Source organism: Sciurus vulgaris (genome assembly GCF_902686455.1).
Source record: "Sciurus vulgaris genome assembly, chromosome: 4".
In the NCBI taxonomy this organism is placed as follows: Eukaryota; Metazoa; Chordata; class Mammalia; order Rodentia; family Sciuridae; genus Sciurus; species Sciurus vulgaris.
In genome coordinates this window covers 12687975-12704351 of record NC_136464.1, presented here as the reverse complement: position 1 = coordinate 12704351, position 16377 = coordinate 12687975, and the positions used below count along the sequence as shown (strand labels likewise).

Genomic DNA, 16377 nt, shown 5'->3' with positions numbered 1-16377 from the left:
CCAAAGATGGCACCTTCTAAGTCTTCAGACGGCAGGAAGGTGAGACAGCTCTCTGGGACCTCTCTTATAAGGACATGAACCCCATCGACAAGGGCAGAAGACTCATGACCTAACCGTCTTCCAAATGCCCCATCTTCTATAATCATCACCATGGTGATAGATGCCAGTGTGGATGTTCAAGGGGTGCAAATAGTCAGGTCACACAGGCCTCATTTTATTTGGCAAGCTCTTTCCTCTGTCCCATTCCTGATTTTCTCTGTGTCTGGGCTGAAGCGGGTTCCCCTGAAGTTCATGTCCACCTGGAACCTCAGAATGTAATCCTATTTAGGAATAGGGTCTCACAGTCAGAAGTAGGTGAAAGGAGGTCACACTAGATAAGGGCAGCCCTAAGTCCAATGACCAGTGTCCTTACAAGCAGAGAAGAGGATGGACAATAGAGACAAACCTCGGAGCGACACAGCTTCCCACCAAGGAACAAGAGATTGCCAGGGGCCACCAGAAGCCAGGCGGGATGGGGAAGGATTCCTCCCTTGAGCCTTCAGAGGGAGCTCAGCCCTGCTGACGCCTAGCGCTACAACTTTTGGCCTTGGGGACTGTGAGACCATCCCATGTTGAAAGCCACCCGGTTCCTGGCATTTTGTAATTCCATCACATCATTGTTAGGTAGCTTAATCTTTGCTTTTATTTTTCCGAAAGGAATAAGACAAACATTTATTTAAATAAAATTCTACAGTGGCATCAAAAGGAAATGACTGGAGAGATTTTTCACTCATTTAGAAAGGGACTTAAACTAGGGGACGTGTGGAAATCCCGTGACCAGTAGGGGGATGGGTGACTGTCCATACTCCTCAGAGTGGTCAAACCAGGGGCCACAGAGGCCAGTGGCCATTGACAGGGGGGGCAGGGCATGCATTTTAAGGGTGAACAAATGGTGCTCTCAGTCCAAAAGTCACAGCACATAAGGCCCCACGTTGAGGCCGATTTGTCTATTAGTATCTGTCACGAGAACAACTTCACAGATCCCTCCCGGTTAGGCACTGCCTGGCGAGCAGTGCGCCATGCTGGATTCTTGGCCCACCGTGTTAATAACCTGGGCCTAGGTGCCTCCTCCTTTTGGCCAAGTTTTTCTGGGTAGCTGGGTCTTTCTCCTTTACTTCTTCAGCATTCAGCCTGACTTTCCTGCAGAGTGGTCTCACAGATAACTTTTCTTGGGGGCATATGGTAGGGGAACGATATTCACTTTCTGTCTTAAAAAATTCCCAACTGCACTTGAGATGGAAGGTAACTTGGAATAATTACCAGGCTGGGGATGGAGCTCATGGGCAGAGTGCTTGCCTAGCATGTGTGAGGCCCTGGGTTCCATCCCCAGTACTACAAAAAAATAAAGAAAGAAACAAAGAGTAGCCTAGAATAATTATCATGGTTTTCTAACCCTAAAAGTCATTGTCTCACCAAAGTTTTCAGTGTGAGTACTAACACATAACCAAAGGCCTTTGTGACTAGTTGGCAATCGCTGGGGACAAGAAGACTCAGTCTTTGCCATCAAGGAGCTTCCAGTCCATCTGAGGTGGCCAGACCTAGAGCCAGGAAGACGAGGAGATGAGTGGCATAGACAAGTCACTGTGCCTGTGATCTTGGGGTGAGGCTGGCCCTGAAGTTCAGGTCTAGCACTAAGTTTCCTCCTAGAAGGGGGAAGAGATTTCAGCCAGGAAAGAGGAGGACAGGCACAAGAGTGGGTCACCATCTTATTTTATGGGGCAATGAATGGATATGCCCTAGGTCCACCATCGTGAAGAGGGTTTATAGAGGGACATGGTGGAAAAGGGGTCTCCAGAGGAGTAACAGGCAAGGTGGGGACTCAGCCCAGAGGGAGCTCTCGAAAAGGTCAGTGGGGACAGGAGTGACGCACGGAAGGACACACATTGGGAAAATGAATCCAGCAGTGGAGCACACGGTGAACCATAAGGAAGAGACCTGCTTATGGTGGTGACAGTGGTTTATTTAGAAAGAAATATTCTTTGTTTAGAGAAGAAAACCTCCCTCAGGGGATAATTAATTTGCATTCTCTGTATTTGTTTATAATTAATAGACTCAAATAAACATCCAAAATGCAGCTTTGACCAAGTTCATGATTTGCCAACCCTCAGGGTTCCCAAATGTAAGGCAAAACCATTATTCGGTGTCCTCTGAGCATCTTCTGGGTCCCTCCCCTGAGTGATACTCCAACACCCAGTTTGTGGTTGTAGAACTGAAACTACTATTTTTATATTTCACAGTTTTAAAATGCTACATTTGCTTAAAATGATAAAATTTTGCTTCGTGTTTGTGTAAACACGATTGAAACCCTGTGGTGCGCAAGCTGCTGATTCTTGGGAAGGAAAAATGGAAGCATCCAAGTGGAGGGAGAAAAGTTTCTACAGGAGTGGTTGGTTGGGTTTTTTTTAATTTATTTTTTTCATCTGAAAATATCTTAATTTCCCTCTATTTCTGGAGGATGATTTCCCTGGACATGAGATTCCAGGTTGACAGTTATTTTCTTGTTCATCAAGTTCTTTTAAAGAACTGCTCAATCATAAAGACTTTAAAACCCTCAGTCAATACAACAATGCTTCTTTAGGTTTAGAGTCCTTTATTCTTCCGCAGTTTCTCATCCTTTATTCTATTTGATCCTATGAGGATCCTGTAAAGAAGGTAAGGCAAATGTTATTATCTCATTTTTACTGAAAGGGAAATGATACCATAAAAATCAGAATGAAAAATACAATTCATCAAAAATTTACACTGAACTATTGGGGTGTTCTGTTTTAATAATGTGAAATAAATAATTATTTTTCATAGAAAATAAAAAATATCTAATGTCTGTACAAGCTTTCTTCCTTGTGATCTAAAAGGGAGTGTTTTGCCCTATGTTGCTTCCAGGTTCCCACCATGAGAATACTTGTTTGGAATCAATGAGAGGATGGGGATTTACTACTTCTCTATCCTCTTCAAAATACCACACCATAACTCCTCCAGCTCATGAATCATTTTTTGAAAGTCTTGAGTTATATTCTGAATCCTCATCTGGACCCAAGATGGAGCAATGGCATCTTCTTTGAATTTCAGATTCCTTCTGTGTAATGGAGGCCACACTCTGCAGAGTGTCTTTTACCTGCCTTCTCATGCGTGGCACACTGAAACACAGTGGCCATTTTGAGGAATATTTCCTGATGAAACCTATTCAGATCACGAATCGCAGACAAAATACACTGTAGTTGAATGTTCTGTAGGGCCTGAGAGAATTTCACAGGGTGGAAACATCCCCGGAGCCTGAATCTCCCCCGCCTGCCTCTGTAGTTCTGCAAAGGCAGAGAGCAGAGACAAACTGACGGGTCATGGGACTTTCTCTTAGATACAGAGCATGGAGAATCTCTGTTTAGTGTGGCTGCTGTGTGCAGATTTAAGAGATTCAAGTATGGAAGCCACTAAAGGGGAGATGGACGTGACACACTGCATGAAGAGGTGAGATAGGGTTTCCAAAATCAGGATAAGAAGGACGTGCTTGAGTGTAAGTACCTGAAGACTGGCAGAGTGTAACAGTGAGTTAACTGAGGAACCCGCTAATAGTTCACCAAGAGATCCAAGGCAATGTGGCGTGGGAAAACCATTTCCCCAACTAAACCAGGTCTGGCTTCCGTGTTTGTTCTGGGGGAGTATCTGTTGCTCATCACTCTCAGCACCATGTAGAAATAAATAAAATAAAGGTTTTATGTCCATCTACAACTAAAAATAAATTTAAAAATTTTTAAAAAAGCAACTCACTTCAACTTCGGCAAGTTAAAAGTAAAAAGATGGAGAACACGTATTATGCAGATATTAATCAGAGAAAAGCAGCATCTCAAAGTGAAAAAATGTACCAGCCTGAGAGGGGCATTATATGATGATAAAAAGATGCATCCACAATGATGGAAAGGTTGATCCACTAAAAAAATAGAACTAATTTAATGTGCACATACCAAACCACAGAGATGAAAATATGTGAAGCAAAAACTAATAGAACTGCCAGGCGCTGTGGTGCCAGGCTCGGGAGGCTGAGGCAGGAGGATCACAAGTTCAAAGCCATCCTCAGCAAAAGCTAGGCTCTAAGCAACTCAGTGAGACCCTGTCTGTAAGTAAAATACAAAATAGGACTGGGGATGTAGCTCAGTGGTCCAGTGCCCCTAAGTTCAATCCCCAGTACCCCACCCCCCGAAAAACTAACACAACTGAAAGGAGAAATAGATAAGTCTGAAATTATAGTTGGACACAAATACCTCTGTCATTAAAGGATAAAACAACTAGATAGAAAACCAACAAACATGTAGAAGAACACAACGATACCATCCACCCTTTATATTTAAGTAATATCTGGGAAATATTCCACCCAGCAATAGCAAAATATTCTTTCTTTTCAAATTCCCATGGAACATATACAACATAGACCAGATCTGAGGTTATAAAACAAACCTTAAAAAATGTAAAAGAGTCGAAATCAAACAAAATGAGTTCTCAGATCATAATAGATTCAAACTAGAAATCAGTAACAGAAAGATTAAGAGAAAATCATATTCCAAACACTTGGTACGCACTTCTAAATAATTCATGCATCAAGGAGGATGTCTTGAAGGAAACCAACAAATACAATGCACTAAATAAGAATGAAAAATGCAGTACATCAAAATTTGAGAGACACAGGGAAAGTAGTGCTGATGTGGAAATTTGTAGAACTAAATGCCTACCTTAGAAAAGACACAAAACTGAAAACAATAATCTAAGCAGGACTGGGAATATAGCTCAGTTGGTAGAGTGCTTGCCTTGCAAGCTTAAGGCCCTGGGTCCAATTTATTGTGAATTATTTATTCGCAACAAATAAATAAATAATCTAAGCTACCACCTCAAAGACTAGAAATAGAAGAGCAAAATAAAACCAAAGAAATCATAATGCCAAGAGTAGAAATCAATGCAATTGAAAACAGAAAAACAAAAGAAAACTCAACAGAGCAAAGAGGTTGTCTTTTAAAAACATAAATAAAATTGGCAAATTTGTATTAAGACTGGCAAAGAAAGAGAGAAGAAATAAAAGTATCTACATCAGGAATGAACAATGGAATAATATGAACACTTAAAATAGCAAAAGAATAATAAAGGGATACTATGAACAGCTTTCCACATAAACTTGGCAGTTCATATGAAACAGATCAATTATTTGAAAAAACAAACTACCACAACCTACCCAATATGAAATAGATAATTTGGACAGCTCAGTAACTACCCAGGAAGTAGAATTTTGTAATTTGAAAACTCCCAAACCAGAAATCTCCAGGCCCATACATTTTTACTGCAGGTTGCTACCAAATGTTTCGAGAATAATCAACATCCGTTCTATATAGTCTCTTCCAAATCATAAAAGAGGCAGCAACACATCTCAATAATTCTTGATGCTTTACTCTGATAGCAAAAGTTGAAAAGTCAGCATTTTAAAAAATAAAACTATAGATATTATTCATGAATAGAGATACATAAATTCTTCACATGATATTGGCAAATAAAATTCAGCAATATAAAAAATAATTATGCACCATGATCGAATGGAACTAATGTCAGGAGCGAAATGCTGGCTCACTATTTTAAAATCAATCAGTGTACTCCACAACAATGACAGAAAAATCATGATCATATCAGTTGATGAAGAAAAAATGTTTGACCAAAGTCAACACCCATCTGTGATTTTTTAAAACTCAGAAAAATAGGAATCAAGGGAACTTCCCCAACTTGATAAAGAACATCTATTAAAAACCTACAGTTAACATTATATTTATGGGTGAAAGACTACATGCTTTTCCCCTAAGATCAGGACCAAGTCAAGGATGTTTACTCTCAAGGCCGATATTTGACATAGTGCTAGAATTTCTAGCTACCGTAATAAGGCAAGAAAAGTAAATGAAAGGTACACGAATTGGAAAGGAAGAAATAAAACTATCCCTACTTGCAGATGACATAATTGTCTACATAGACCATTCCAAGGAATCTACAAAAATATCTCCTAAATCTAATAAATGGGTTCAGTAAGGTTATAGAATATAAAATAAATAAGCAAAAAATATTATTTCTATATACTAGCAATTAATACACCAAAACCAAAAATAAATTTTTTATCTATTTATTGCTTATTTATGTTCATTTCAAATAACAAAGTACATAACTGTAAAACATGTACAGGATTCATATGCTACAAACACAATAGTGATGAAAGAAATCACAGATCTAAATAAATAGTGAGACATATTCTATGCACAGACTTGCTATAGTAAAAATGGCAATTCTGCCCAATTTGATGTACACAGGTTTATCATAATTCATATAAAAATCTCAACCAGATTTTCATAGACATGGACAAGATGATTCTAAAAATTTATGTGGAAAGGTAAAAGGACTACCATAGTTAAAATAAGCTTGAAAAAGACTAAAAATAAACTTGAGGAATCTGTCTGCCTGACTTCAAAAAACATTATATAGCTATAGTAATGAAGATGGTGTAGTATTGCCAGAGAATAAATTCACAAATCAATGGGACAGAATAGAGAAGACAGTAATAACCAAGATATCCACTTGAATTTTTTTACCAAGGTGTGAAAACAATTCAGAAAACGGAAGATAGCCTTTTGAACAACTGGAGCTGGAATAACTAGACCCCCACATACGAAGACTTATTCCTATGAGACCACCATGCTGGGAGGAAGCCCAACGGAGGCCTGTGGGTAGGCTGAGTGGAGAAAGAGAGTCCTGGCCAGCCCAGTGGGGAAAGAGATTCCAGCCATCTTAGCTAGTGCCAGGCATGTGAGTATAAAAAGCCATTTTGGACACTTCATGCCAAAAATCACGATGTGAAGAGGTGCCAAGAAACACACCCAAGAGCCAGAAGCAAGGCCCCTGGTGAGCCAGGTCAATCAACCAAGTCATTCTGAGCAGACAACTCATCTCTCTGGGACCCTAGTAAATTCCTGACCCACAAAATCATGAGCATAATAACATGGACATTGTTTTACACCACTAATTTTGGAGTGGTGTGTTATGCAACAATAGATAACTAGAACACGGATATATTTAGGTAATGCTTGTTAACTGAAGCTTCCTCATGACAATTAAGGTGCTAACTTTGGGGTCAGTCTGACCAGAGTTTGAGACTAGTCTCTGCCTTATACTAGTTTATAATCAGAGCGTTCCTTGTTCTGTTGAAGAAGAGGAATCACACCTAACTCATGATATTTTTTTCCCAACCTTTATAGCTAGTTTTCTCTCTTAGGTTCAGGCAGCAAATTGGACTTGAGCTTTGCTTCTTATAGAAGGCTTCACTTCCATAACTATAAGTGTCTCACTGTTCTACACAAGAGAGTAAATGAAACACTTACATATCTACCATCTTCACATCCAACAACATATTTCTAACAACACAAAAGATGACTAAAAGAAGTTTCTTGTTTGTTTGCAACACTTTCTTCATTCAGAGACACAGAATCCCATTATTTTCATAGGCAAAAAATGGGATTGAGAGAGCACTGTCACAAGGGCAGCAGGACAGACCCAACTCGTTGGTTCAGTACATGCTCATCCATGGTGAGGAAGAGCCAGGCCCTGAGCCAGGCGGCAAGACTTCAAGGCTGTAGCGATACAGATGTGGTCCCCTAACCACCTGGAACATGCAATCTCTGGGGAGACCTGCAGTGACCAACCAAGCCCAAAAGGAAATGTGAAATCCCAGCTGTGGAAAGGTCTCCCAAGAAGGGCAGCTGTGCCAGACCAATGGACCCTTGCCAGTTCTGTGGCAGCAGAGAAGCTTTTCCTCAGAAATGATGCTCGTTGGTGATCTTAACGAAGTGAGCTGTTGGGACCAGACACCGGATTGGAGTAAATAGAAAAGGAGGAAATAGAGACAGCGAATCGGGACAGCCCTTTTAAAGGCTTGGTGATTGACAGAGCTGGTGATAATGGTGGGGAGTTGGGGACCAAGGCAGGAGTCCTTTCTTTCTGTGAGACTGAACCTTTTTAAAAGCCAATAGGAAAGATCTATTTGAGGAAATGCTGACTCAATGAGAGGAAATGATTAAGTAGGTAAAAAGCAGGTTTGCTGAGAGGACGGGGAAAGGTGGACTCAAAAGCACCCGTGCAGGATTTGGCCTTAAATGGGAGAGATGGCTTCCTTGTTGTACAACAGGACCAGAGGTGAGAGCAGAGAGCAGTTTGTGCGTGGAGTGTGAGAAATGGGACGTCTCAACTGAAGGAGCCCAGTTTTTCTGTGAATTGGGGGGTTTCGGGATATTTGTGGTGAGGGTTTAGGGATATTTGTTGTTGGGGATGGACCATTTCACCCAAGTGAAAAAAGTCACGACAGCCATTGGAACAGAGAATTTGTCATAAAAGATCATTAGTACAAATCTGTTAACGAGCTGGAAGATTCTGAAAGGTTCTAAAGCATCACGAGGGTAGTTGCTGCAGAAGGCAACCGCCATCCCAGGGCTAGAGGAACAAAGGAAGAGGCTGAGTTTAACTTGGCCACCAGGCGGAGGGACCAGCGGGTGGTTAGGGTACAGACCGCTGCGGAAGAAGCACCTCCAGCCTATGGATCTCTGAGGGGACACCAGGAGGAAGCTCCGCAAGTGCTGGGAAAATTGTAAACTGGATTCAGCCGTTGCCGAAAGAAACCGCAGGTGCCTTAGCAAATGGCGAGGCTGGGAGGCTCAGGCGCAGGAAGATGGAAGTAGGACCGGTCCTTCCTCCCAGTATGCGGAGCTGACAGCAAAGCAGTACCAGGGTGTGCAGACCTGCCCTAGCAGCAGACCAAGTGCTGATGGGGGACAAACAGCAGGTGCAGAGAAGGGTCAGTCCTGGAAGGCTAAGTTTCTACGTAGGTCAAGACCTACTTTTTTGTTCTCTCCAGGGAGATATTGGGTCGTGAAGGGTGCTCAGTAGAGCCTCGTGGATTCGGTAGAGGCAAACCGCATTTCTGAACACGGATAAGCAGCGGGTCCTTAGACCCTGCTCTCACTTGGAGGAAGTATCAGCTGCCAGAGGCCCAGCAAGGATGTTAGCCTGTGCGTCCAGAGCCAGCAGAGACGGGCTACATTTCCACCAGCAGGGATGGGCTTTTTTTTTTTTTTTTCCTTCTTCCCTTCCTCCCTTCCTCTCTGTACTTTTTAAAATTATTTAAGATCTACTCCCCTTTTTATGAGATGTCATATATTCAAAAAAGTAGAAAAAATACATTTTTCAAAAACTACTCAGTTCTACTACCTAAAGACAAATGTCCGTAGCACTTGCTTGCATGTCCTTCCAGACTGTTACGCATATTCCAGTGCCATTTCAATCATTTAAATGTAAAAATTTTGCACTCCTAATTTTTTCACTTAATCTTTTGGGATAAACATTTGCTGCATTCCTATAAGTGCTCTGTAAACACGTGTTTAATGGCTGTGCACTATTCCTTCGAGGGACTAGTGCATAATGTACCCAGTCATTTCATAATGATTGAACTTGTGGCTGATTTCTGATTTCTCACTACTCTAAATGATGCTTCAATAAGCATCTTTCTCTATAATAGCTTTTCTATACTCAGATTTGTTTCCCTGGGAAAAAATGACTCTGATGGAATTGTTGAGTCAACAGATATAACCGGGGCAAAAGCAATGGTGGTCGGAGTTAGAAAATGCCAACAAGAACAGCCCTGGACTCACACCCCACTGGCCGAGCTGGTGGTCTGTGGAAACGAGTGGTGCTGGGGGAGAGTTGTGCCCTCACCCCTCGACTGGGGAGGACAAGGGACAGGGTTTATCTGTCCCAGATGTTACTACCTTGGCCAAGCTCCTTGACAGGGGACCTCAGGGGTCTGAGGGACAGAGGACCCAGGAACAGGGGCCCTCCCCACTTTTCAGTAGGACTTGAACTTGTGTTTTTAGCACATGGAGGAGTCTGAGAAACCTAGCTCTGTTGCAGCCCCTGGGTTTGCCACTTTGGAACCATCTGCAACCATTCCAGTTAGGGAATGTCTGTCACTGTGGGTTCCAGTAGCAGGAGTGGTGGTAAATTCCCCTCCCACATGGCTCCTTAGGGAGGGAAATCAGGGTGATGCTCTGTGACTCCGAGAGCTTTTTATATTCATGTTTAAAGTTTTGACTCATAGCTCTGGAGGTCCAAGCTTGGGGGGAGGGGCGTGCATTGGGTGGTGGCCTTCTTGCTAGCAGATTTCCAGGCACTGCAGGATATCACATGGTAAGAGGCAAGACAGGGAACATGCTATGTGTCCCCTGGCCTCTCTCCATCTCCCTCTTCTTCCTTTTTGGTACCAGGGATAAACCCAGGGGCACTTAACCACTGAACCACATCCCCAGCCCTTTTTATTTTTTATGATAGACAGAATCTCGCTGAGTTGCTTAGGACTTGGCTGAGTTGCTGAGGCTGGCTTTGAACTTGTGATCCTCCTGCCTCAGCCTCCTGAGTGCTGGGATTACGGGCGTGCACCACCATGCCCAGCACTCTCCCTCTTCTTATAAAGCCACCAGTATCGATCACAGGGCTCTACCCTGATGAACTTATTTAATCCTTATCACCTCCCAAAGGTCCCACCTCTGAGTTCCCACCCCTTAATTCCTCACAATGGAGATGAAACTCCAACCTGAATTTTGCAAGGACCAAACCAGAGCAGAGGGTCTTTGTTATTACATAAGCAGAAGCAAGAGCCAGGATGTATGGCTGGTAAAGCCTGAGAGAATTAGAGCTTATCAACATAATTTATTTTATTAAATGATTGTTACAAAGTATTTATCCTAGGAGGATATAAAGTGACAAAACCAGCTTGCTAAAACTCCTCTTAAAACGGTCTCTGAGACTGGAAGGTGAAGGTGGAAGTGGAGAGTTAAAGCTGAAGTGTTAAAGTTCAAAGTCCTTTTTGACTCGTCTTGAGGGTAGGACACCCTCATGTCAGGCCACTATGATGAAAAAACATGGCAAAAATGCAGAATCGGAGGCCAGAGTAATCTCACATCTACGTGATTGAAAACAGGATGTGACCAACTGCTCCACAGTCCTTGGGGGAAATCTTCATCTACCAGCTACAGAGGCCAATAGATGGAACTCTCTAGCAAGAGAAAACATGGAGGGTATTTTCTACTTCCCTTTCTCCTGGGAACTGGAGCATTCTTCTGCTGGCCCCTGGGGTCTTCCCTGAGCCTGCTGGATGCAATTGGGAATTACTTTTGGCTAGAACGGCCTGAGCCCTCCTGATTCTCCGCAAGTACTTAACAGGCTGCTGCGTGGACCTCCCCATTAGAGTTTCTGCTGAACGAAATGACTTGAAAATGATCCAGTCAATGACAAAGTACTGTTGGCAACAGAGCCCTTGCAAGGCCGTTGTAAACGGACTCCTCATCCTCTGAGACAAACCCTTGGCCACCTGGGTCAATAATTATGGAGTTGTTTGGACTGGAAGGAACTTGGCCTGGGTCATTTAGTCCATTCCCAGCACCGTGGTGGGATCAAGTTCATTACTCTAAACAACCTGCAATAAAGAGGTCCCTCCTCTTGCTCAGAATAGCTCCAGGGATGGAAATTCCACTTTCTTTGGCAGTTCATTCCCTTGTTTTGCTTGTTCTCTTGTTCTGCACAATCCCTGTTTTTTTTTTTTTTTTCTTTTTTCTTTTTTCTTTTTTTTAACTTCTCCAAGCTCTGAGCACATGTTTTCCCTCCTGTAACTTAAGCCATTGAAAGCGATTCCCTCGATAACATCTTCTCACCTATTGTGAAACTGCCTGCTTCCCTGTCTTCTGTTGTCTTCCTAAGACAGAATGCGGTTCAGGCTCTTAACTGTTCTGTCTTTCAAATCCTGAGTGGCTTGCTTTTGTTTGTTTGGGGTTTTCTCCACCCCTTAGCCAAACTCTCTAAAATCACTGCATCTTAAGGAAAACAGCTCACAAAAGCATCTGCTGGCAGGGAGTGACACAGATGCCTCCCTCCCCCCTTCTTCACCTTCTGGCTCCCAGGAAGTTTTAGCGCAGTCCTTAAAGTACGCATGCACGCAGGACGGGATTCCAGATGGAATGATCATGGAAGAGTTTCTCTGTGTGAATACTCCGGGGATTATCAGGGTGGGTTTTACTACTGAGCTTTGATCAAAACACAAAAGTGGAAGACAATCTCAAGGATGTCCATCTCTCCTCAGATAAAGCTCAACCCCGAGGTTACTCATTTCCTCCCCAAATTTCTCCCTCCCTCCCTTCTCTCTCCCCATTTTCCAGTCCTTTCCTCAGCTCCCAGCCACCCACACACCCACAGCTGTCCTTGGGGAAACACTGTGCTCCTTCTGAAGTTCAGCTGTGTCCATCCCAGCAGCTGGACCCAAAGCAAGTGAGACACCCCTCCTGGCTGGGCAGGGCCCTGAGCTGCACCAGGGGTCTCAGAGCTGATCAGACTCCTTCCATCTTCCCAGGAGTCTGCTCCCAGGGCAGGGTATTCACTTGGTCTTGTCTCTGCTTCAAGGGACCCAGTTCTGGAGAATGGTGTTTTGGTACTTGGAAGTGTGTGGTTGTGATCAAGTCAGGCCCGCTCAGTGCCTCCCGACTCTCGGGAAGCCCAGCAGTGCCCTAGTCCACTCGGAAGGAACCCTCTAAGTCTTCTTTCTCAGCAGGAGGTCCATGGGCCCCCAGCCTCAGGATGCCTAGGAAACTTGGAAAGAATGCCAGTTCCCTGCAGGCCTTCTCCTGAATGCTGGTCGCGGCTGTTTTTCCGGGGACTTGTGTGGCAAGCACTGTTAGGACCAGCACTTGGGGAGAACACAGACTCTACCTCACGGGGTGACCGGGAGGTAGTTCCAAATGGCATGGCGCAGGCAAGGTGCTTAGAACAACGCCTTGTACCATGCCTTAGCTTCTACTGCTAGGATGAAGATGCAGATGGTGAGGACGACAACCGTGAGGACGGTGAGACATCCCACTGAGTCTTCAGGGAGTGTAATCGCAGGACTTGCTGAAGGTGTACCTGACCGAGCAGGGCCAAAAGCTAACTCAGGATTCTGGCTCCTCCCAACCCAGGTGCTGAGAGACCGCCATCCCTGCACCCTGGGGTGCCCAGGAAGAGAGGAGGCGGTACACACAGATGGTGGGCATGGCGCTTCCCTATGCCCAGCCGGAGCGCCACTCTCCATCCAGCCTTCCCCTATTGGTCAGTCTGTCCCGTTTCCTAGCCACACCCTGATAAACTTTGCTTTTGATTGGCTGTCAACTCATTCCCACCGGCTTCTCAGCCTTGAGGTCCCAAGTTTCCTGAGGAGCGTAGCTAGTGAAGGCCGGAGGCGTTACCCTCCTCCAGGTGGTTCTTGGGCTCACGGAGCCATGAGAACACTGTCAAATCTCCAGAGTGTATCTCTGATGGTGGCATTTTGGTAGCTACTATTTTTATGTCTTTATGCATAAATGTTAAATGTATATATTTATGCCCCATCTTCTTTCTATGGACTGAAAGAGGCTTACTAAAAAACACATTTGGAAACACTTTAAAAATAAACCATAAGACAGGCGTGATTGCACACGCTTGTAATCCCAGCGGTGGGGAGGCTGAGGCCCAAGGATCGTGAGTTCAAAGCCAGCCTCAGAAACTTAGCAAGGCCATAAGCAACTTAGGGAAACCCTGTTACAAAATAAGGGATAAAAGGGGCCTGGGGATATGGCTCAGTGCTCAAGTGTCCCTGGGTTCAATCCCTGGGTTGGCCCTGGGTGCAAACCACAATCATGCATGCAAGTAAGCCCATATCACGAGTTCGAAGCCAGCCTAGGCAACTTGGCTAGACTCTGTCTCAGTATGAAATTTTTAAAAGGTTGGGGATGTTATTCAGTGGTACAGCACTTGCCTAGCTAGCATACACAAGGCCCTGAGCTCAATCCTCAGTAATGGGGTGGGGGTGAGGCGGAATGATAAAAGATTACGGCCTTTTAGTGATCAGGGGGGAAGGTGAGCGGCAGGGGGAGACCCTACTCCCTAACCAGCCTGGGAAATGCAGCATTTGGGAAGGAGACAGTTCCCGAACACACAGCCGTTGTCTCCTAGCAGACTTGGCTCTGAGCCTTTAGATTAGGCGCGAGGCAGCACAGTATTGATCGCTTGCACCTTCCCTTGCTGAATGATGCTGGGGAAACGAGATTCTGCAATCATGGCTCCATTTTCAGAGTGGTAATCGCTTCTGTGATTCCAGACAGACATGCCGATGGGAAAGTTCATCAGAGGCACACTAGGGCACGTCAGCTAGATGGGGAGGGACTTTGTCTGTCAGAGAAGGTTGGCACCCATCCCTTTGGTGGGGAGAGGGTCTCTGTGTGCGTGCACCGACTCGTGTCCAGGTGTTCTTTCTGCTATTAAAGCAAGAACCGGTTTCAATTCTGAAGGTGACCTTCGCCCTGACTCGGAGCCAGGCTGGTCCCGGGTGCAAGCCACAATCACCACAATGGTACTGTTCTCCCCGTTGCAGACATGCAAGACAAAGGGCACATACAGCTGAGGACGGTGAGATGCCTTTTAAAAATTAAACAACATCTCAGAGGGTTTATTTCCTTTCTCGTTAGACCTCCATCCAGGAACCCCCACTTGGAGACAATAGGAGCCACTGTTCAGGAAAGCAGCTCAAATGGGTCGAAACTGCCACTGTGTATCCAGGAAAGACAGATTAAAAAAGAAAAATGTTGGTTTCCAAGGAACAAGTTCCTCTAAAAGTGGCCGGATGGAAAACCAAGGTAAACTCTGATGGTCTCTGCCAAACCTGCAGACCCTGCACAGCCTGCACACTACTCCCACTGGGGGATCTTCCTTCTCAGCTGTTGCGAGCTCTAGCTCATCAAACCCTTGTCTCTTAACTATCCAGAGCTGCATCTTAAGTGATGAATTTCAGAGAAGGAGGCGCTACAGGAACAACCTGGACCAGACAACAGCTAGGGAGACGTATTTCTCATGAAGAGAAGGCCCAGTCCCAAGCCATGACTTAATCTGGGCCTGTCTGCCTTCCTGGTTTCCGTAAGGCCTCTCACTTCGAGGACACTTTCCCAAAGTGACTCCTGGTTTCCTTTCTAGGCACCCTACTGAGTGTCCATTTTCTTCAATAATGACTGTCTCTTTAAACTGTTAGACTCGCATGGATTTTCCTTTCTGGCTCTTATTGCATGGCTACCCATCAAAAGGGAGAGAGAATGGTCTTCCAGAGGTGGTTGATTCCTTACCTCTGTTGCTTAACAATCATCTTCTGTATTCTGAGGAAAACCCAAAGCTGTCAGCTCCCCTGGACTCAGGTCTCCAGCAGTTCCCCTCCCCCTAGTTCTGCTTTCACTCCCATCTGCTTATAATTTAATGCTCTGTATGTTTTAATCATTTCATTAGGCATGTCCTTATTTTGAAATGCAACTAATTCTTTAGTTCAAACAAACAGCCAGTAATTCTAAAAATGAGACCATTCTTTTCTTTTGGTTAGAGGTTACCTTAGAAGAAATATCACACCTATTTTGAGAAGAGTGAAAGAATTCAAATGCTCCTAATCTTTCTAAACCATGGACTTTTAAAGTGAAAAGGGTCTTAGGGATTTCTCAATTCTCTCTACAACTGTAGAACTAATCTTTTGAAGAAGTTGTCTCATGTTTTTTCTGAATACTTTGTGATAGAGATATTATTATTAGGGTTTAGATTAACTAAGCTTTAAAATTTATGTCATGAAAGACCTCATTCCTATACCTGGTGACAGTATACACAAAAGAGAAAACTAACTCCACTACAGAATTTGTGTATTTTATTAATCTGCTTTATTTATAGAAGTTTACATTTCCTAAGGCAAGGGAAATATATTTTGCTGGAAGAGGGAGTGAATTTATAAAGTACTTCATGGTATTGTTTTTGTTCCTGACATTCAGATTGATTTTATAACAAGAGATTAAGAGCAGCCAGAAAAATACAAATCAAAACTACCCTGAAATTTCATATCACTCTAGTTAGAATGGCCATTACCAAAATACAAGTAATAATAAATGCTGGTGAGGATGTGGGGCAAAGGTACACTTACACATTGTTGGCGAGATTACAAATTAGTACAGCCACTTTGGAAGCAGAATGGAAATTCCTCTAAAAACTAGGAATGGACCCACCATATGACCCAGCTATTTCGCTCCTTGGTATTTATCCAAAAGAACTAAAATCACATTCTATAGTGATACAGGCATACCGATGTTTATAGAAGTGCAATTCACAACAGCCAAGTTATGGAACCAGCCCAGGCGCCCGTCAACAAATGAATGGATTAAGAAAATGTGGTACACACACAATGAAGTTTTACTTAGCCATAAA

General features: G+C 43.8%; 1 protein-coding gene across 1 annotated transcript in view; it reads right to left on the bottom strand.

The window, feature by feature from the left end:
* LOC306660196 (uncharacterized protein) overlaps window positions 1-16377 on the bottom strand; it is a gene marked incomplete at its 5' end in the record, with an annotated part of 34429 nt that overhangs the window by 12080 nt on the left and 5972 nt on the right. The gene's annotated exons all lie outside the window — the stretch shown is intronic.